Consider the following 21,705-nt stretch of genomic DNA (forward strand, 5'->3'; position numbering starts at 1 on the left):
GGGGGACCCCCACGTCAATTTTTTTTAAAATTTGACATGGGGTTCCCCTTAATATCCATGTCAGACCTGAAGGGCCTTTTGATTGAATTTAGGGGAACCCCCACGCTTTTTTTTTTTTTTTTTAATCAATGAATGAATGAATTGTCGGCTAATACAGAGAACACTCATTGAGTGTTCTCTGTATTACGGAGACCCGACAATTTAGCCGCAAGTGATTTTAAAAGACTTTTTTTCCTGCACAAATGACACTTTGTGCAGCGACAGTTCTAAGCACCAGAAACATGCGCCCCTTCACAGGCATACTATAGATACCCCCCAGCTACGAAATTTAAAGGAATATTACACTTTTATTGTTTCACTTTAATCATTATTAAAATCACTGCTCCTGAAAAAACGGCCCTTTTTAAAACTTTTTTTTGCATTGATCCATGTCCCCTGGGGCAGGACCCAGGTCCCCAAACACTTTTTAGGACATTAACTTTCATATTACCCTTTAAAATGAGCACTTTAGATTGTGAACGTTCGAGTCCCTTAGACTTTAATAGGGTTCTAAAGTTCACACGAAGTTTAGGTCTGTTCGCAGGTTCTGGTGCGAACCGAACAGGGGGGTGTTCGGCTCATCCCTACTCCCGGCCATAATGTGCGGCCCGTTCGTGGCCGCCTCGGCATTCAGGAAGATGCTGTTTGCGTCCCGGGGAACCCCCCCGACGTCGCCATCGCACCTGCGTGACGTCAGAGGTGAGGGAAAACCCGCTCCGCTGTCCATGCGTGAGCATCCCTCCTCTGGGATGGAGCCGCGCACGCGCAAGGCGGGGACCAAGCCAGGATACGAGCGGCAGTATTCACGCATGCGCATCCCTCACCTTTTTGTCCGGCGACGATCACAGAACGCCGCCGGCACTGGGAGGGAAAGCCCCGAAGATACAAAAGACTGCCCGGGTCCAACGGGGGTCTTCACAGACCTCCCTTACCTTTCTCCCCAGTGCCGTGAGGCCCTCAAACACCCCGATCATGCATTTCCCTCAGTGTCCTCTAACCCATGGAGAAAGAAAGGACTGGAGCAGGGTTATCTAGCCGGGGAAACCTACAATGGAAGGAACAGCAGATTATAATGTTTATGCAAATATAAACACTTGTGTAGAAATGTATAACATTGTCATCGCTTTCTTTCGTTTTTTTGGGACACAATGTATATATGACCCAGTCTCTCAAATACAAATAGTTTTTTTGAGCCAAAAACAACAATATTCTGAAAATACATAATATGCATTAATCATAGTAGAACAATTATGAGGCACATTCTTTTCAATTTGTTTTTGCGTTTATACAGAGTTGCACATAGATGTGACAAAGACAAAACTCTTATCTTCTTAATTTGTATATAAAGTGGATACCAATCTATACTGCTGATGTAACGAGCAGTGTGTTAATTCAAAAGAGTATATATAACTATCTCTTCACAGGGCACCTTCATAGTGCTCGATCTTTCCTACTATGGTGCTCATATCTCTCTTTATGTTCATAAATGGTATATTTGTATATACTCACTATATATATTTTTTATATTTTTTATTCTTCTTCTCTGGAAAATAATGAAACGAGTTAGCTTGTCTTGCCAGAACTATAGCCCCTCAAGAACGGTACAAATGAAATCGATTCATTGAGACCTGGATATCTGTTAGCGTGCAGCCTAAATATCAATTTTTGCTCCATTTGCAGGAGTTGCTTATTCCAATCACTGCCCCGGCTGGGGATATGTATCCAATCCAGGACGGTGAAGGAAACCTTGGGCATTTTGTAATGATGTTTCGTCACAACGTGTCTTCCTAAAGGGAGATAAATGTTCCCTATCTCCATATTATAAATATGTTTAGATGTTCTACACCAAAACCGTTGTTTGGTTTTGCCCACGTAAAATGAGCCGCATTCGCAGCTCATCAACTAGACTACCCCACAGGTTTGGCAATTTGCAAAATGTTTAGGAAAAAACATTTCACCATTAGGAAGAGTGAAAGTCCTTTCTTTTCTAATAAGTGAACAATGTGAACAATGCCCGCATGGAAATGTACCATATATAGAACAATGTTTCTTGGTGCCCTTTTTATATTCACTTTTAACTAATCTATCTTTGAGCGACAATACTCGTTTGAAAGTAATTGAAGGGAAGGGGGAAATGAACCGACTCACTTTTTCGTCGTCCATTAAAATAGACCAATGTCTATTTAGAATACCATAAATTTCCTTATGCTGTAATGAGAAACACATAATCATGCGTGTGACATTATTATTCTTGTTTTTTAGATTTTTAGGTCTAAATAGTAGTGTTGCTCGTGTCTGTTTATTCGTACGATTATATACCTTCTGGAGGCAACAACGACTATACCCCCGGTCCAGAAAGCGTTGTTGAAGCTTTCTAGCCTCTTCTTTGAAAAGAACATCACTTGAACAATTCCTCCACAGACGGAGGTATTGTCCATACGGTATTGAATTTTTCAGAGGTGACGGATGGAAACTATTCGTGTGGAGAAGAGTATTTCCCGCCGTCTCCTTTCTATATAAAGTGCTAGTTAGATTGCTCTGAAGATCCCGCTGAATATTTACATCCAAAAATGTGACAACATTTCTGTCATAAGTCATGGTAAATTTTAAATTAAATTGATTGGTATTTAATACCTCAAAAATTCCAACAACAGTTTTTCTGTACTCCCCCAGATGATGAAGACATCGTCTATGTACCTGAGCCACATCTTTATGTGGCCCAGGTACATAGCAAGGCCCTCACTCTCAGGGAAGGACCGCTCCCACTCCCCCAGGTACAGATTGGCGTAGGACGGGGCACAACATGTCCCCATCTTTACGCCCTGCACCTGGAGGTAGTGGGAGCCGTCAAAGCTGAAATAATTGTTGAAAAGGATATGGCTCAGACCCTCCACAATGAAATCATTTATTTTTAAATCGTATCGTAAATTGCGTTGTAGCACATTCGGAATGGCGAGGAGACCTTTGTCATGTGGAATCGAAGGGTAAAGGGATTCAACATCAATGGTTACTAGGAAGGTACCTGGAGATAATTTAAATTAATCGATTTTCCGAAGGAAATCAATCATACCTTTGACAAAAGAGGGCATTGTTGTAACAAAGGGCTGAAGATACATATCTATTACCCTGCTCAGAGTTTCTGAAATATCCCCATTTCCTGATATTATTGGATGTCCTGGGGGTTGCTTAGGATCTTTGTGGATTTTGGGAAGGCTATAGAATATCGGCATCCTAGGGTGCCTAGTTCTAATATAGTCATGCAGACTTTTATTGATGGTACAATTCTTGTAGGTGGTATCCACCAGTTTGTAAAAGGTTAAATTTGATTTTTCAATTTGTCTCAAGTGACTGGTCTTATAGCAATCCTGATTGTCCAATATTTTACGGCACATTTGTCTATAGCCAATGTTGTCCATTATGACAACGTTGCCTCCCTTGTCTGATGGTTTGATCAAAATGTGATTATTAATACCAAGTGATAATAATGCCCTATTTTCATCAATTCAGATGTTTTGAATATCATTATTATTATTATTATTATTATTATTGTTAGCACAGATATATATATATACACATTATATTTTTTTATTTCATATATCATCACTTACACTGTCACACACCAACATATATGTACTATTAGTGAAAATCAAACAGATGGTGTTGCGCTACCTGAACTAGATATAAATATAAAGAGCCTAATACTGGAAGAAATAAAATCTAGCTATAAATCAACTAGCCTATCTTAAATAAAAATTAAAGTGCCTTGTGCTATGAAAAATAGTAACCAGTGTATTAAAAACTTAAATTCCAGAAATCATGTGTTTATATATCAACATAAGTAACTCTAAGTAAAAGGGGAAAAATATTCCATAAAGTGCAAATGTCTTATATTAAAACGTGCAATTCATAGTGCATGATTACAAAAAGTTGGTAAAATACAGTCTTTAGTGAAATTAAATAAAGTGCCAGTGATTATTAGTTCCGTAATCTTCTTAATAATAAAAAAAAATTAAATATTCTTAATAATAAGAAAAAATTAAATATGTATATAAGACAGTCTATATATAAGCTGAAATAAGTGCTCAGTGACTTGTTCAGTGCTTCTCAAAAAGAAAAACAAGTGCCAGCAATCGTGTTGTAATTTCTGTGTCTCCAGTATACACGGCACACTAGGTGAAATGGCCCCTTACCTTACTGCTGTAAGGTAAACAGCAAATCAAGCAGCAAAAACAAGGGTCCAGGGATTCTATCCCAATTCCTAGCAGGTGGATATTAGTCCCCTCAGGTAGGTATTTTTTCTCTCAGATAGTTTCCATATAGATCTTTGGCTTCAGTATAACTCCCAGAGGTAGTTCTGTAGTTGGTTCTTCACCCCAAAGTCCTTACAGAGATCTTTTGCAGTCTCCAAGACAGCTCCTCAGACAGGTGATAATCTCCTACTCCTCCTCCTCACCACCACCTCTCTCCTCTTTGAGAGAGGTGGTGGTGAGGAGGAGGAGTAGGAGATTATCACCTGTCTGAGGAGCTGTCTTGGAGACTGCAAAAGATCTCTGTAAGGACTTTGGGGTGAAGAACCGACTACAGAACTACCTCTGGGAGTTATACTGAAGCCAAAGATCTATATGGAAACTATCTGAGAGAAAAAATACCTACCTGAGGGGACCAATATCCACCTGCTAGGAATTGGGATAGAATCCCTGGACCCTTGTTTTTGCTGCTTGATTTGCTGTTTACCTTACAGCAGTAAGGTAAGGGGCCATTTCACCTAGTGTGCCGTGTATACTGGAGACACAGAAATTACAACACGATTGCTGGCACTTGTTTTTCTTTTTGAGAAGCACTGAACAAGTCACTGAGCACTTATTTCAGCTTATATATAGACTGTCTTATATACATATTTAATTTTTTCTTATTATTAAGAATATTTAATTTTTTTTTATTATTAAGAAGATTACGGAACTAATAATCACTGGCACTTTATTTAATTTCACTAAAGACTGTATTTTACCAACTTTTTGTAATCATGCACTATGAATTGCACGTTTTAATATAAGACATTTGCACTTTATGGAATATTTTTCCCCTTTTACTTAGAGTTACTTATGTTGATATATAAACACATGATTTCTGGAATTTAAGTTTTTAATACACTGGTTACTATTTTTCATAGCACAAGGCACTTTAATTTTTATTTAAGATAGGCTAGTTGATTTATAGCTAGATTTTATTTCTTCCAGTATTAGGCTCTTTATATTTATATCTAGTTCAGGTAGCGCAACACCATCTGTTTGATTTTCACTTTTATTATCTGGGGGTTAGGGTTCATACCCCTGTCGGTAGTTTGCTGCAACCTATCCTTTTAAATAGCTTAGGCCCTTGACGACAGCGCGGGGATACCTTAACCCAAATATATGTACTATTGCATGAATACATTATGGCAGTTTTTGAGTACACGGATTCACGTGGAATATATACATATACACATACATAGCATTTAGCTACACAAACTGATCATTTTATTTTATTTTATAATTTTTCCTTCCTTCTCCTCATACATTAGATAGTTAATATGCCTTATCAAAAAATAGTATATGTATATATATATATATATATATATATATATATATATATATATATAAAAATCATCTTTTCAAATATTTAAAATAAATATAAAAAATTGTTCCTCAGGAAGAATCCTCCGTTCCTTCATCTGGATGGTGGAGGCCTCAAAAGCTTTGTGACCGCTTGTAGGTCCCAAAGAACCCCCGTTTTTTGTAGAAAACCATCCCCTCTTCTTTTTCCCTCCAGGAGATTTGGTGGATATGAATAGCGGGGTGGAGACAGTCCGGGTTTGCCTTCAATGGATTTGGATGTTTTTATGAGAATCTCTGGTTCATATATTCGTATCTCATGGAAAGGGTAAATATATAGAGATGTCTGTATAAGTGCCCATTCAACGATATTGTCCTTAATGCTAATTATCCACTTATTATGTTGGTAGAAATAAAGAAACCCCCTGAAGAAGACTGCGACCAGTCCCAAGTCGAAATGCATTGGGGTATTTCCTTACACTAAGTGGTTTCTCTATAACATGTAAAAATACAAATGGGAGATATGTATTATCTGTGAATAATTGTTGAATTGTACAATATTGTATAGAAATTTGCAGATCTGTATTGCTATACCAGAGCTCAGATTTTTTATCCAATTTATTGTGATATATCTATCACTCAGCGTTTAATATTAATAAAATATTTTGGAATTTTTATGGATGTCTCTCATTTGCTGCTAAAAAATCCCATGGGGAGTGTCTCTATATTTTTCTCTAATACAGTTTTGGGGTGTGCAGCTTTTTTAAACCCAGCAAATATGTTCAAACTCTGTTTTTCAACATATGTCTGGTCAAGCATGTGGTGCCCAAGCGTCTGATGTTTTGGCCACGCAAGATACGCTTGAGACATATGTTGCAGATAGCAGCGGTGCGATCTGATGCACTTGTCTCAAAAAAGGCCCACACCAAAGAACTTTTAGAATAACGAGCAGAGGCAGCGCCCTGCACAGGCGGAGCTCTGCGGTGTGATTCCCCTAAGCTGGCTCCCGGAGGGCATCCTACCTCGTTGGACATGTGCCTCCTCCTCCTCCTCCTCTCTCCTACCAGGCACCCATGTGGAGTCAGTGCCCTTATCATCCCCTCCCTCTTCATCGCTTGAGCAAACCTGGCAATATGCTGCAGCTTGTGGAACATGACTGCCAGATTGCTGTCCTTCTTAAGCATCCCCTCTCTCTGCACTCACACTACTGCCTTCCTCTAGCTGAGTATCATCATCAAAGCCTACAAAACACTGGGCATCCTCCTGGAGCATGTACCCAACACTGTGTTTAAAGAGTTCAGGAGACTCCTCAGGAGGATGTGGTGGGTCTAGGGAAGGAGTCACTGATGATGACATTGAGAGGAGGGAAGACGATGTGTTGGCAGCTGCTTTGCTAGTACCCTGAGCCTGGGTGAGAGAGGATGAGGAGGATGAAGAGGGCTTGGTCATCCACTCTACCAAGTCTTCGGCATGTTGTGGCTCAACATGTCCAGCTGCCGAAAAGGACAAGCGTGTCCCATGGCCACGTGCTCATGATGACGATGCACCGTGTCCTTGACCAGCACTTTTGTCTCTAGACACAGAGCCTGCTTGCCCTCTTTTATCGGCTCGCGCCTGTCTGCCTCTCCTTGTTGGCCTTCCAGACATTGTAATGGCCTGAAGGGAGATGGGAAAACCAGCAATTGGGTAGTGTATATTGTGCTGGAGGCACACAACACCCACTAACTCCTGCAGATGGCTCAATTAGAGAAGAGCTATATAGGTGGATATAACGGTGTATACTGCGGTCAGGGCACACAGACAACACGCACAATCTCCTACAACTGACTGCAAGCTCTATTACAAAAGAGCAATATAGCTAGCTATGTAGGTGGATATAATGGTGTATACTGCGGTCAGGGCACGCAGACAGCACGCACAATTGTCATGGTTATGCAGTGATCTTCCTGTGTTTGCTTACCTCCCCTCATGTCTTCAGACTAAGAGTCCAGCCACTTCCACCTGGTGGTTTTTATAACCTCTCCTCTAAGCATGGCTCCACCCCAGGCCCTATCAGGGAGCTCTATATTAACCTGTGCACTACAGGCCATCAGGGCTGATCAACCATTGTGTATTCCTTAGTGTGTTAGCTTCCTGTTTCCTGACATGTGCTCTGCTACTGGTTTCCGTTACCGACTTTAGGCGTGTTTTGACTATCCCTGTTTGCCTGTGATCCTGACCTTTTGGCATGTCCCCGACTATTCTTGTCTGCTTGTGGCCCCGACCTTGGCTTTGTCCCTCACTATCCCTATCCTCCTGTTGCCTACTGTGGGTGTGAGCTGGGGGACCCTGGGGGTCGCGACCTGGAGCCAGTTGCAGCCAAGTCCATCCTCACCACTCGAGGCTCTGGTGAAGACCTGCTGGCTCTTAGACTCCGCACCCCAGGGAATCTTACGCTCTAACCCCAGTGGGATCTTTCCCCCGTCTGCAGCAGTCAGCCGTAGGGTCCACAACCTTGCGGTGCACTCCTAATCCTACGGTGTGCATCTGTCACCTCGCCTCAGGTGATCTGACAGTTTGATCAGCCATGGACCCAGCTGACGTGCCACTTCCTGCAGATGATCCGTTGCAGAGCTTAGTTCGCAGACTTGAGACCCAAGAATCACATCAGACCCAGGTGATGCGATTCCTTCAGGATTTGGCATCCCGTTTTGAACAGGTTCAGGCCTCATTAGGACCCCCGGTTCAACAACCTCAAACGCTATCTGCCGCTGCACCTATCGCATCAGTCGCAGCCACACATACATTCATTACAACTACCAGCTCCGGTCCGTTTCTCTGGGGACTCCAAGGCTTGCAGGGAGTTCCTTAGCCAGTGCACAATTCATTTTGAACTTCTGCCCCAAAAAGTCGCATATATCATATCCCTCCTGTCTGGCGAGGCGTTAGCCTGGGCCGCCCCTCTGTGGGAACTGAATGATCCAGTGGTTTCTAGCCTGTCTGATTTCTTGAAACTTTTTCGGAATATCTTCGAGGAACCGGGTCATGTCTCCTCAGCGGCTAGCGCTCTTTTACGTCTCCGTCAAGAGTCCGCATCTGTGGGACAGTATGCTCTTCAGTTCCGTATCCTCACAGCTGAATTGAGCTGGAATAATGAAGCCCTAGTTGCAACCTTTTTACATGGCCTCTCTGATAGAGTGAAGGATGAATTAGCAGGAAGATCCCTTCCTGCTGATCTGGACAGCGTCATCACCTTGTGTAACCAGATCGATATTCGCTTTCAGGAGAGGGCCCTGGAAAAAAGACGCCAGCACTCCCCGTTCTTTAAGCAGCCTGAGTCCCCAGTCCCTTCTCTTCGATCCGAGGAGCACCCCCTGCCTGCCGAGGAACCTATGCAGTTGGGCCGGACAAAGTTATCTCCCGAAGAACGCACTAGGCGCAGAACTCTGGGCCTATGCCTCTATTGTGGGGACAAAGGTCATTTCCGTGATACTTGTTCTCTTCGTCCGGAAAAAACGCTCAGGGCTAATACATCTGGAAGGTGGAGTATTAGACCCTGAAATATCACCTTCACCTTCTCGTCTTCTGCTTTCCGTGTTGCTTCATGTCGGTGCTTCCTCTCGTTCGGTCTCAGCACATCTGGATTCCGGAGCCGCTGCCAATTTCATGGATTGGGAAACTGCATCCTCCATGAGTCTTACCCTTTTGCCCCTTACAACGCCATTGGTGGTCTTGGCGATTGATGGCACTGTTCTCCCAGGGGGCCCTATCCGCTTCCAGACTCTTCCTGTTAAGATGTCAGTAGGGACACTCCACCAGGAGTGGATATCCTTCCTTGTCTTACCTAAGGCTTCATCTCCTATCATATTAGGTCTTCCTTGGTTACGGCTCCATTCTCCACACGTTGACTGGTCTGACGGTCAGGTCCTGGCTTGGGGTTCCTCCTGTTCCTCTTCCTGCCTACTCAAGGGTACCCCAAAGGAGACATTTCCTGTTACCACCATCCCAGTATCTTCTGCTCTTCCCGCTGTATATAGCGATCTCTGGGATGCGTCCTTCAATAGTCGGACTGATGCACTCTCTAGGTCATGTGGTACTCTGGATGAGGGGCCCACCTATGAACCTGAGTCGATCATTCACTCCAGTTTGCATAACCATTTACCTTTGCCTGTCCCTAATTTCCCTTGGACGCAGAGCCAGGCTAACTTGTCTGCAAGTTCCACAGTTGCTATGCCCTGTGATGCGATTGAGATGGTCGCTACACCTGACAACAATACTATTCAGTCGACCTCTGCACCAGTTATGCCTGTCCAGCCCATGCCCAATGAGCTTCCTGCTTCTTGTTTAGCACCTTTGGTGACCTGACCTCACCCTACTGCTACTTTGTCCGTTCAAACCCGTTTACGAAGCTCAATCCATCCTTTGGATAGAATACCTCATTCGGCCAGGAGGGGTTTTCAATTTTTTTTTCTCAGGGTTCTCTGCATTCTGTTTGTGTTGCAGCTACCCAGCTTGACTCTTGACATGTCACTTTCTAACCAACATGACCTCAGGGATCCACTGACCTCTGCCCAGTCTGGTGGTCCTGTTATGGATGCCCAGCTCATCTTTAAGGGTGTGGGGGTCCCTGCTCAGACTCCTGATCTTCTCATGCCCTTACCCATTCCTAAAAAGCCTTTTGTCCTCAAGTCCTCTCGTCCTCTCCCTACCTCTGTTTCGGTCTCTGAGGATAATCTAAAATACGAGGTTAGTCAAGTTTTGGATTCCCGGCTCCGTAAAGGCATTCTTCAGTACCTCGTACTTTGGAAAGGGTTGGGTCCTGAGGAGAGGTCTTGGATCACTGCATCTGAGGTCTTTGCTCCCTGTCTGTTAAGGAGGTTCTATCTGGAGTTTCCCTTTAAGCCTGGACCCAGGCGGGGAGGGGGAGGCCTCGTAAGAGGGAGGGTACTGTCATGGTTATGCAGTGATCTTCCTGTGTTTGCTTACCTCCCCTCATGTCTTCAGACTAATGCCACGTACACACGATCAAACAAGCGGGTGGAAAAGTCCGGAAAATTCAAGTCCGCCGGACAATCCCCCCCCGTGTGTAGCCTCCGGCATACTTTTTTGACCCGAAAGTACGGCGGACTTAGAATGTAGTTTTACACTCCAATCTTCCCGCCGGACTCGCATTTCGGCGGACAATCCGACCGTGTGTGTGCCAGTCCGCCGTACTTTTGAAATGAGCGGACTTTTCCCGCCCGGAGAAAAGTCCGCTCATTTCGAGCGCGTCTCCAGGTAGGCGGGGCCCGCGAAGGAGACGCCGCTGGCCCCGCTACCTGGTATGGACTTAAAGGGGAACCCCAACGCCAACAAAATCGGCGTGGGGGTCCCTCCCAAGTCCACAACAGACCCTTGTCCGAGCATGCTACCCGCCGGCCAGGAAAGGAGGGGCGAGCGAGCACCCCCCTTCCTGAGCCGTACCAGGCCACGTGCCCTCATCATGGGGGGTGCCTTGGGGAAGGGGGGCCGCACGGCCCCCCCCACCCCAAAGCACCTTGTCCCCATGTTGATGAGGGCAAGGGCCTCTTCCCGACAACCCTGGCCGTTGGTTGTCGGGGTCTGCGGGCGGGGGGCTTATCGGAATCCGGGAGCCCCCTTTAATAAGGGGGCCCCCGGATCCCGGCCCCCCACCCTATGTGAATGAGTATGGAGTACAATGTACCCCTACCCATTCACCTGTGAAATAAAGTACAAAAAAACACACAACACACAGGATAAAATAATTTATTGCACAGCTCCGGGGGTCTTCCGGGGTCTTCTCGCCGGACTCCTCCGCTATCTTCTTGTAGCTCTTTTACTAGCGAAGGAGCCCGGCATTCTTCTTCGTCGCCGTGGCCTCTTCTTCTGACTTCGGGGGTCTTGCCCCCCTCTTCTGTCGGGCCACCGCGCCTTCTTCTAGCTCTTTTACAGGCGGTGGCCCGGTCTTCTGTTGCCGCTGCCTTCCGTTCTTCTTCTTCGCCTTCTTCTCCTGGAGATGTTGACTCGACGTTCTCTCCGGCCGCAATGCCAGGGACGCGCTGCGCTGCGACTTATATAGGGACAAGGGGCGGTGTCACATGGGTTGGTGTCACATGGGTTGGTGTCACATGGCGACAGTCCCAGCATCCTCCGGGACTGTGACATCGTAAGGGGGCGGGATCACCATGTGACACCAACCCATGTGACACCGCCCCTTGTCCCTATATAAGTCGCAGCGCAGCGCATCCCTGGCGTTGCGGCCGGAGAGAAAGTCGAGTCAATATCTCCAGGAGAAGAAGGAGAAGAAGAAGAAGAAGAAGAACGGAAGGCGGCGGCAGTGGCGGCGACAGAAGACCGGGCCACCGCCTGTAAAAGAGCTAGAAAAAGGCGCGGTGGCCTGGCAGAAGAGGGGGACAAGACCCCCGAAGTCGGAAGAAGAGGCCGCGGCGACGAAGAAGAATGCCGGGCTCCTCCGCTAGTAAAAGAGCTACAAGAAGATAGTGGAGGAGTCCGGCGAGAAGACCCCCGGAGCTGTGCAATAAATTATTTTATCTTGTGTGTTGTGTTTTTTTTTGTACTTTATTTTACAGGTGAATGGGTAGGGGTACATTGTACCCCATACTCATTCACATAGGGCGGGGGGCCGGAATCCCCCTTATTAAAGGGGGCTCCCGGATTCCGATAAGCCCCCCGCCCGCAGACCCCAACAACCAACGGCCAGGGTTGTCGGGAAGAGGCCCTTGTCCTCATCAACATGGGGACAAGGTGCCCCCCCTTCCCCAAGGCACCCCCCATGTTGAGGGCATGCGGCCTGGTCCGGCTCAGGAGGGGGGGGGGCGCTCGCCCCTCCTTTCCTGGCCGGCCGGGTAGCATGCTTGGACAAGGGTCTGCTGTGGACTTGGGGGGGACCCCCACGCCGATTTTTGTTGGGGTTCCCCTTTAAGTCCATACCAGGCGGCGGGGCCAGCGACGTCTCCTTCGAGGGCCCCGCCTACCTGGAGACGCACTCAAAATGAGCGGACTTTCCTCTCCCGTGCGTGGGCGAGTCCGTCCATTTCAAAAGTAGGGCGGATAGTACGGAGGATTTAGTACGCTGTATTAGTCCGCTGAAAAAGTGCCGTGTGTGTGCAAGTAGCCCGTTCGGAAAGTCCGACGGACAGTCTGGCGGGAAGTCCGCCAGACTAAGCACGTCGGACAGACGGCTACGTGTGTACGTGGCTTAAGAGTCCAGCCACTTCCACCTGGTGGTTTTTATAACCTCTCCTCTAAGCATGGCTCCACCCCAGGCCCTATCAGGGAGCCCTATATTAACCTGTGCACTACAGGCCATCAGGGCTGATCAACCATTGTGTATTCCTTTGTGTGTTAGCTTCCTGTTTCCTGCCGTGTGCTCTGCTACTGGTTTCCGTTACCGACTTTGGCGTGTTTTGACTATCCCTGTTTGCCTGTGATCCTGACCTTTTGGCGTGTCCCCGACCTTGGCTTTGTCCCTTCACCATCCCTATCCTCCTGTTGCCTACTGTGGGTGTGAGCTGAGGGACCCTGGGGGTCGCAACCTGGAGCCAGTTGCAGCCAAGTCCATCCTCACCACTCGAGGCTCTGGTGAACACCTGCTGGCTCTTAGACTCCGCGCCCCAGGGAATCTTACGCTCTAACCCCAGTGGCATCTGTCCCCAGTCTGCAGAAGTCAGTCATGGGGTCCACAACCTTGCACTCCTGATCCTACGGTGTGCATCTGTCACCTCGCCTCAAGGTGACCTGACAACAATCTCCTACAACTGACTGCAAGCTCTATTACAAAAGAGAAATATAGCTAGCTATGTAGGTGGATATAACGGTGTATACTGTGGTCAGGGCACGCAGACAGCACGCACAATCTCCTACAACTGACTGCAAGCTCTATTACAAAAGAGCAATATAGCTAGCTATATAGGTGGATCTAACCGTGTATACAGTGGTCAGGGCACACAGACAGCACGCACAATCTCCTACAACTGACTGCAAGCTCTATTACAAAAGAGCAATATAGCTAGCTATGTAGGTGGATATAACGGTGTATACTGCAGTCAGGGCACGCAGACAGCACGCACAGTCTCCTACAACTGACTGCAAGCTCTATTACAAAAGAGCAATATAGCTAGCTATATAGATGGATATAATGGTGTATACTGTGGTCAGGGCACGCAGACAACAGGCACAAACTCCTGCAGATTGCTAACAGCTCAATTACAGAAGAGCAAGAACGCAAAATTGGCCGATAACGAACGATGTATACTGTGTTGAAGGTACAAAGAGAACACCCACTAACTCCTACAGATGACAACACACTACACAAGGCCGCCGCGCTGGCGGCCATATATAGTGTGGGATGTGTACTACACAGCCTGAGCTATGATTGGCCACAGGCATCCTGCCTGTGGCCAATCATGGCTCTCCTCGCTGCCGGCGCTGTGATTGGCCGAGCATGCGGGGTCACAGTGCTCATCCCTAGTTGCAGAGCAGGAAGTTGCAGCTGGTAGCAGGACCATGGTGGCAAACACTCAGGCAGTAATGTTGAGCCGAGCAGGGCACCTAAGCAAGGTCAAAGGAATAGCCAGGTTCATCAACAGGCAGGAAGCAGGGTACCAGAACATCAGGCAGAGACTGGTCAGATGGGAAGCCGGGTTCGTCAACAGACGGGCAGCAGGGTACTATAACATCAGGCAGAGACTGGTCAAATGGGAAGCCGGGATCAGGAAACAAAGATCAGGTATAACCCAGAGTCCAAAGCAGGGTCAACTGGAGCCAAGGTCAGCAATGGGTAATCAGACAGACAGTGCGGCTTTCAGAGTAACGGGAACTAAGCTGAAAGACCAGTTGGCACTGATCTTCTGCTGGAGTCCCGCTTAAATAGGCTGACTGGAGCCAACTAGCGCTAAATCGCACTCCCGCGCACGCGCATAGGAACGCACAGGCATCTGTGGTCCCCTGTGCACAAGCGCACAGTTCGCAATCTTTGCTGGTTCTTTTAGTCCCATGCATGCACTCCAGCGTGCCAGCGTGCGCCGGGCGCACAGTTCCCTTAAAGCCTCGAACAGTGCACAAGAAATGGAAAATCAGTAGACAACGATCGACAAAATACTAACCTTGCCACGACAACCTAAAAGGTGCACACTGTCCAGATGAACCAGGAGCAGGTGGAACGCCGCCTCCACATCCGTCTTGGCCAACAATGACCCGTGGCTGTACCTACGCACTTAGGTCACTGCTGCGTCAAACGATGTATAGGTCTGCGGGTCGATAACATCATTTAACGAGCCTCTTTTGGGTAGGGAAGATGATGAATTAAACGATACTTGCGAGGTTCCTTTTTGGCCACCAGCCCCAGGGGAGAAACGACCAGTCCCAGAAATGGAGGAGAGGAAAAAGGTCCGCTTATCCTATCCAGGGAAACTTGCTTTGCAAGTTTCTCTGACGCCACCTCCGGGAACTGGAGAGCCGACTGTAAATTTGAGGACACAGGGGGAACCCCCGTTAACATGGGATACAAAAACCCACCGTAAACTTCTCCCAAGGAGTCTTTCCCACCCTCACCGGAGTCTTCCCTTTTTCCAGACACATCCCCTTTTCCCGACTTGGAACATTGGGCAAGCGAATGGCTGCCACCACACCTGGAACACTCATTCTTAAAATGTCAGGTCCCACCGAATCGGCAGGAACTGTTGTTATATTGCCAGCACACCCCCTTCTTCCTAGAGGCCGATGAATCTGAGGTGGAGGCATCACCAGCCCCCTGGAAAGGACTGGCTCCCACTTCTGGCCAGGGTCATCAGCTTCATCCAGAGACCAATGTCCTTGTGGTCCAAGCGAATAGCTGGCCGCATGGCCTTACACTGCCTAAAATGTTTGTCATAGCGAAGCCACGCCACACCACCATAAACCCTATTCGCCTCCCCAATAGCATCCAAATAGAAAAATAGGGCCGAACAACTCTCTGGTTCCTTTTTGAAGATCACACTTGCCAATATCGCAAAGGCTTGCAACCAGTTGGCAAACGTGCAAGGAATAAGGCGATACCTAAGCTTCTCCTCGTCTTCCTTCTTGCTCTCCTCCGGTTTTACGCGATCAAGATTAAACTTTTCAAGTGGGAGTAGGGAAAAAATTTCCATGTACTCCCCCTTCCAAATCTTGTCCCATACCTCAGGCTTGAGGTGAGCACTGAGGGGCCCCTCAAAGCAAACATATACCTCAAATTTTGTAAAGTCAGCCAATCTCCTTGTCCTCCTTGGGCTTCTCCACTGTGGATGCACTGCCCGACCTTTGTGGTACCTCCGACACCTTCTGCCATTGAAGAGGCAGGGGTTCCTGGGATGTCCCTCGACGTAACCATGACCCCCCTGCACCGCACCCCCTTCAATTTGTTTAAAAGCTCCCTCAAACCCGCCAGCACCTCATGGGTGAGTGCATCTGATCCCTGGACCCTAGTCCCATCCCAAGCCTCCTGACCCCAGACTCCCGCCCCAGACAGCATAGAGGGAAAAAGGAAAGGTAAAAGAGCCAAAGAGCCGGGGACCCCCCCAGCTGCTGAATCGACATCCCTCATTGCCTCCCCGACATCCTCTTCCAGCTCCCCTTCCTCGGCGCTGCTGGACTCCACTTTGGACCAGTCCACTGGCACTACAGGTTCCACCGACCTCCTCGCTGCAGGCCATCCCCTCCTCCCATCTGCTGTAGGAAAGCCCCAAGCAGCCATCGCATTGGCCGGCCTCCCCCGCACCGGTCTTGTTCTCCCGCCACTGCTGACATCATCGATGTGTGCCCCGGCCAGACCCGGGCTTCCAGTCACTGCCCGTGACCTGGAGGTGTGCGCTGCCATCTTGATTCCTCCATGGGCAAATGTGCTCCACCATTTTCTGGGAAGACCTGCCAGCCACACCAGGAGACAGGCCGGAGCCTGCAGCCCTCTCTCTCCCACGCTGGGCTAATGTGCCGACCGGAGCATCACCAGGCATGCCAGCTGTCCGCTCTGGAATCCGGACGATGGAGGATGGGACCAGAGCCACACGCCGAGGAGAACCCATCCACCTGATCTGAGGATTCCTTCCAGGCATGCCCCCAGTGCTTTGCAACTGGGCCTAAAGGGTCCGATGTCGGGCTCCTGTTGTGGTGCTGAGCCTGAGAGGTCCTGTTGGGGCTGAAGCACTCCGGAGGCCTAGACCTCTGAGCACGTGGTGGCACAGGCCCCAGCTTGGGGGGACTCTGCTGGACCCCTTGCAGGGAAGCCATGACTTGGCTCTGTACCCACGCTGTGCCATGTACATTGGCCGCAGCCTGAAGCTGGGATAATAAGCGTTCCAACTCGCTCATAGTCAGTGGTGTGGGGAGGGAGAACACTAAGCCCTGGGACATCAGATGTTTTTCCTTGGCTACCTTGAGCAACAGTTGAAGCCCCCACCCCCTGCAGCTATCTCCTTAGCTCCCCCATACACCTTCCCCTGGCCAATGGGGTGCCCCCTCAACTTTAGATACAAATACTTCCCTTAACCCCTGAGTTGCTAGGCTACCCTTACCAACCTGTCATGTCCCCCCTCCACTGGCTGCATTCCTGCTCAGCTATGGTCCTTTCTGGACTTTTTGTACCATCCTGCCAGCACACTGCTCCAGTGTGAAAGCCCTTGGGCTTTTATACTGGAGGCACTTTACAGGCACTATACAAATGCTATTTTTAGGGATGCAGTGCCTGTAAAGCGCCTCAGTGTGAAAGTAGCCTAATGCCCACCAGCTACTCCAACATATCTGGAATGCACATCCACAAATTTCTGATCAAATACAAATAAACATGATTTTATTTTATATCTACTCTTTACTATATATATCAATTTTAGGATTTAAAAAATAAAGGCAGAACTCCAGAGACAAATAACAAGATGAATAGCATGTTAAAATTTTTTAAAAATGCAACTAGAATTTTCTGCAATACTCACCTTCGGTCTAGAGCTATCCCCCATAGTACCATTTTTCTGCCACTTGATTGTTTCGGTCTGATGGACAGGATTATTGAACTCACTTCCTCTAAGCCCAGGTTGTCCTGGACCCTCCCCACTCTGACTGAACAGTGATATGAGAAGCAGCACAGTGATGGTCTTGTCTCTCTGTCACTCTGCTCCTTCCTTCTATCACCACATGAACATGTGCTGCTTTTTCCTCTCACACGCCAGTCCTGTAGTACAGAGACTACAAAAGGTGGAGAACAGGTTGAATTCAGGTACTTACACTATTTGCATTTAAAATGATTACAGAGCTCCGTTAATCTGAGTCTTTTATATCTGCCTAGAATTAATTTTTAATGTACACAGTCATGGCCAAAATTGTTGGCACCGCAGAAATTTTTCCAGAAAATCAAGTATTTCTCACAGAAAAGTATTGCAGTATAGTTTTACTATACACTAGACATGTGCATTCGTTTTAGTCTGAATGCATTTTTGTCCGAATTTCAGGTATTTCCGTTATCATTTTGACAAACGATAAGGAAAGCACAGAGTCCAAAAAACGAAAGATCCGACATAAATAAATGCTTTATTTTCGTTTTGACACAGTTCGATACAGATAGGAGATTCGACATGACTCTAACAATAGATGATAATGTGATGCTCCTTTAAACTCACCTGGGGCAAGGTGTGGGAAATATAAAAATCACACCCGAAAGCAGATAAAAAGGAGAGAAGTTCACTTAGTCTTTGCATTGTGTCTGTGTGTGCCACACTAAGCATGGACAACAGAAAGAGGAGAAGAGAACTGTCTGAGGACTTGAGAACCAAAATTGTGGAAAAATATCAACAATCTTAAGGTTAAAAGTCCTTCTCTAGAGCTCTAGATTTGCCTTTGTTTACAGTGCGCAACTTATCAAGACGTTTGTAACCCATGGCACTGTAGATAATCTCTCTGGGCATGGACTGAAGAGAAAAATTGATGAAATGTTGCAATGCAGGAGAGTCCAGAAGGTGGATAAGCAACCCCAAACAAGTTCCAAAGAAATTCAAGCTGTCCTGCAGGCTCAGGGAGCATCTGTGTCAGCGCAAACTATCCGTCGACGTTTAAATTAAATGAAACGTCATGGCAGGAGACCCAGGAGGACCCCACTGCTGACACAGAAACCTAAAAAAGCAAGACTACAGTTTGCCAAAATGTATTTGAGTAAGCCAAAATCCTTCTGGGAAAAAGTCTTGTGGAAAGATGAGACCAAGATAGAGCTTTTTGGTAAAGCACATCTTTCTACTGTTTATTGAAAACGGAATGAGGCCTTGTTTTGCTGCCTCTGGCACTGGGTGCCTTGAATGTGTGCAAGGCATCATGAAATCTGAGGATTACCGAAAAGGATTTTGGGTCGCACTGTAGAGCCCAGTGTCAGAAAGCTTGGTTTGCGTCCGAGATTTTGGGTCTTCCAGTAGCACAATGACACCAAACATACGTCAAAAATCACCCAGAAATGCATGGCAACAAAGCGCTGGAGAGTTCTAAAGTGGCCAGCAATGAGTCCTGATCTAAATCTCATTGAACAACTGTGGAGAAATCTTAAAATTGCTGTTGGGAAAAGGCACCCTTGCAATAAGAGAGACCTGGAGCAGTTTGCAAAGGAAGAGTGGTCCAAAATTCCGGGTCAGAGGTGTAAGAAGCTTATTGAAGGTTATTGGAAGTGACTGATTTCAGTCATTTTTTCCAAAGGGTGTGCAACCAAATATTAACTTAAGGGTGCCAAGAATTTTAACCAGCCCATTTTTGGAGTTTTGTGTGACATTATGTCAATTTGCTTTTTTCTTCCCTGTTTTGTTCCAATACACACAAAGGGAATAAACATATGCATAGCAAATCATGTGTTACTGTAATACTTTTCTGTGAGAAATACTTGACTTTCTGGAAAAATTTTGGGGGTGCCAACAATTTTGGTCATGACTGTATATATAAAATGCATCTCGATCCTGGCCCCTTACCACATGATCAGTGGTCAGCTAATGACAGCTGTTCATGTAATGTAAACAGAAGCAAGTAATATCTTTTTCTCCTCACGCTGACAGCATGAGGCAAAAAAAAGCAGATTACCGGCTTCTGTAAATGGGACATTGGTCACTCACACAGAGGCACTGCCACCTCATCAGTGCCCACCAGTGCCACCTACCAGTGCCCATAAGCACTGCTAAGCAGTGCCCACTAGTGCTGTCAATCAGTGTCATCCAGTGCTGCCAGTCAGTGCCCACTGGTTTCACATCATCAGTGCCACTTATCAGTGCTGCCTATCAGTGCCACCTTTCAGTGCCATCTATCAGTGCCCATCAATGCCATCTATCAGTGCAGCCTTATCAGTGCCCACCAGTGCAGGCTACTAGTGCCCATAAGTGCAGCCTCATTAGTGCACATCAATAAAGGAGATAAATTACCTGTTTGCTAAATTTTATAACAAACTATGAAACCCCAGTAGTGATTAAATACCACCAAAAGAAAGCTATATTTGTGTTTAAAAAAAAAAAATGATAAAAATGTCATATGGGTACAGTGTTGCATGGCCATGCAATTATCTTTTACAGTGCAACAGCGCTGAAAGCTGAAAATTGACCTGAGCAGGAAGGGGGTTTAAGAGCACCATAAGCAAGTGGGTAATGAGAAATTACAGTAAGTACAAGATCTCTGTACTTTTATCTTCGACATGTCAACCAGTTCCCGACTGGTGCACGCTGATGTACATCGGCAGAATGGCGCGAGCAGGCATATTGGCGTACAGGTACGTCCATTTCTATATGCCACCCTGCCATCGTGTGTGTGCCCGCCGCCGTGGACTTAATTATAAACAGCATCTCCTGTTCTGCCTAGCAACAAGTGACGCTGATTTCTGCTCCATGTGATTGGAGCAGAGATCAGTGTTCACTAATACAAAGCCCAGCCTCCCACAGTTAGTAACACGCCCATAGGAACACTTAACCCCTACACTGCCACCCCCTGGTTAACCCCTTCACTGCCATTTACACAGGAATCAGTGCATTTGTATAGCATTCATTGCTGTATAAATGACAATGGTCCCAAAAATGTGTAAAAAATGTCTGATGTGTCCACCATAATGTTGCAGTCACAATAAAAATCGCTGATCACGATTACGAGTAAAAAAAAAAAATATATTAATAAAAATGCCATAAAACTATCCCCTATTTTGTAAATGCTATAACTTTTGCGCAAACCAATCAATAATCGCTTATTGCGATTTTTATTTTTTACCCAAAAAATTAAGAAGAATACATATTGGCCTAAACTGAGGGAAAAAACTGTTTTTTTTTAAATATATTTTTGGGGGATATTTATTATAACAAAAAGTAAAAAATTTTTTTTTTTTCAAAATTGTCGCTCTATTTTTGTTTATAGCGCAAAAAATTAAAAAAGCAGAGGTGATCGAATACCACCAAAAGAAAACTCTATTTGTGGGAAAAAAAGGACGTTAATTTTGTTTGGGAGCCACCTCGCATGACTGTGCAATTGTCAGTTAAAGCGATGCAGTGCCGAATCGCAAAAAGTGGTCTGGTCTTAAGCCAGCAAAATGGTCCGGTCTGAAAGTGGTTAATGGGCCAATACCAGCTGCTTATGAAACACAAGCCTGTTGGGATTTTCCCTTATCAAAGGGCCAAAGGTGACCAGCAAAAAAATTTGGCTTCAACACATTTGAAATCCTTTGTCTGGATTGGTGACACCCAAGCTGATGTCTATCAGAAAAATTAAAGAGAGCTGGAATTGCTCAACTCCAAGAAGTCACTGATCTAAGTTCTATATATAAGTTACAGATTGTGCTATTAAAGTAGAAGTCCAATCAAATACTCTCTAAACTTCAACCTGCTCCCACCTCCATTCAAACCCTATATTAACTGCCCTGTAATGGAAAGATGTCTATACGTACCTATTCCGAAGGTGCTCTGGTCTGGTCACATGATCTCCCTAGCAGCCGGCTTTCATGGAGAGGAGAGATCGCCAAAAACAACTGCAGTGCCTGGGTGGTGATTTCACCTATATACGCTTCACAGTAAAATGATCTGGTTGTCACATGATCGGCTCCCGGAGCCGGCTTCAGTGTATTGGAGGGACA

General features: G+C 46.4%; 1 protein-coding gene across 1 annotated transcript in view; it reads right to left on the minus strand.

The window, feature by feature from the left end:
• The window catches only part of LOC143934385 (nicotinamide N-methyltransferase-like), an 80,948-nt gene that overhangs the window by 27,572 nt on the left and 31,671 nt on the right, over window positions 1-21,705 (minus strand). The window lies entirely within an intron of this gene.

This window comes from Lithobates pipiens, unplaced genomic scaffold (assembly GCF_037356315.1).
Source record: "Lithobates pipiens isolate NorthernLeopardFrog02 unplaced genomic scaffold, aLitPip1_a1.2 Scaffold_27, whole genome shotgun sequence".
NCBI lineage: Eukaryota > Metazoa > Chordata > Amphibia > Anura > Ranidae > Lithobates > Lithobates pipiens.